Consider the following 2,035-nt stretch of genomic DNA (forward strand, 5'->3'; position numbering starts at 1 on the left):
TTGGAAGTGGTCAAACAGCAGATGGCAAGAGTGAACATTGACATTTTAGGAATCAGTGAACTAAAATGGACTGGAATGGGTGAGTTTAACTCAAATGACCATTATATCTACTACTATATGTGGGCAAGAATCCCTTAAAGAAAATGGAATAGCCATTACAGTCAACAAAAGAGTCTGAAATGCAGTGCTTGGATGCAATCTCAAAAATGACAGAATGATCTCCATTCGTTTCCAAGGCAAACCATTCAATATCATAGTGATCCACGTCTATGCCCTGACCAATAATGCTGAAGAAGCTGAAGTTGAACGGTCCTATGAAGATCTACAAGACTTTCTATAACTAACACCCCAGAAAGATGTACTTTTTATTATAGGGGACTGGTATGCAAAAGTAGGGAGTCAAGAAATGCCTGGAGTTACAGGCAAACTTGGCCTTGGAGTACAGAATAAAGCAGGGCAAAGGCAAATAGATCTTTGCCAAGAGAATGCACTGGTCATGGAAAACACCCTCTACCAACAACACAAGAGACGACTCTACACATGGACATCACCAGATGGTCTACACCAAAATCAGATTGATTATATTCTTTGCAGCCAAAGATGGAGAAGCTCTATATAGTCAGCAAAAACAAGACTGGGAGCTGACTGCAGCTCAGATCATGAACTCCTTATTACCAAATTCAGACTTAAATAGAAGAAAGTAGGGAAAACCACTAGACCATTCAGGTATGACCTAAATCAAACCCCTGTGGTTATACAGTGGAAGTAATATAGATTCAAAGGATTAGATCTGATAGACAGAGTGCCTGAAGAACTATGGATAGAGGTTCGTGACATTGTATAGGAGGAAGTGATGAAGATCATCCCCAAGAAAAAGTAATGCAAAAAGGCAAAATGGTTGTCTAAGGACGCCTTACAAATAGCTGTGAAAAGAAGGGATGCAAAAGGCAAAGGAGAGAAAGAGATAGACTTAGGGTAGTTTTATCTGATAAGTTTCAATTCCAATCAGAGAACTTTTCCAATTTATGGTATATGTAATATCAGCTATAGTTTTGGAGTAAGGATACATTTAAGTTAGAAGGCAGAAGAAGTAGAGGGTGACAGAAGATGAGATGGTTGGATGGCATTACTGATTCAGTGGACATGAACTTGGGAAAACTCGGGGAGATGGTGAAGGACCGGGAGGCCTGGTGTGCCACAGTCCACGTGGTCACAAAAAGTCAGACACAACTTGGCCACAGAACAACATTTAAGTTAATGTGTTTAATGCCCTCAATACTGCTAATTTGGTAATATATTTAGAGTATTATTGGCACAAAGATTTCTCAGTATCTGATTAATCTCTAGAATAACAGCCTTTAGACACAATAGCTTTTAAACACCTTGATCTGAAAGTTGTGGCTTTACAAATTCAAGATTTATTTAATTCAAAAAGCTTCTCTTACAGAAATCGCCTTTACTTTATTCTTTGGGGTCATCTTTCCGTGAGCTGCTGCATACATGTGTGAATGCTACAGCACAGAGTCTCGGTTGTTTACGAACTTTGTTGAGAGCAAAGGTTTATTTGTATAAAGTCTAATAGCTTTTGACAAGATTGTAGCTCTTCTAATGGCAAACAGTCATCTGTTTCTCTAAGCACCTGATTAAAATAAAGCGAAAAGATGAAAAGGTGTTTAAACACGTTTCAGACTAATTAATAATGCCAGTCTAAACTAACTGGAAAGACGAGAGTGTTCTCTTGGTGTTCCTCCTTCTCATCTTGATCCTTAGTAAAGTAATGTGTATGCACCCACAGTCCCCAGGCTCAGTTTGATTATTTTTATCCAGTTTCTTTATCTCTTCAATCATTCTATATCTTATCAGAAACAAAAATAAAAACATGCTGTATTTTCTATAATTAAATCACCTCTGTTTAGTTTTCCTGTACCTACTCTTTTATTATGAAGTTATGTGGGGCAGTTCTGCATTGCTCAATATAGTCCATTTTTTTCCCCAATGTTATGACTTCTTCTACCTTAAAATATAAAGGAAAATT

Source organism: Ovis canadensis, chromosome 1 (assembly GCF_042477335.2).
Source record: "Ovis canadensis isolate MfBH-ARS-UI-01 breed Bighorn chromosome 1, ARS-UI_OviCan_v2, whole genome shotgun sequence".
Classification (NCBI taxonomy): domain Eukaryota; kingdom Metazoa; phylum Chordata; class Mammalia; order Artiodactyla; family Bovidae; genus Ovis; species Ovis canadensis.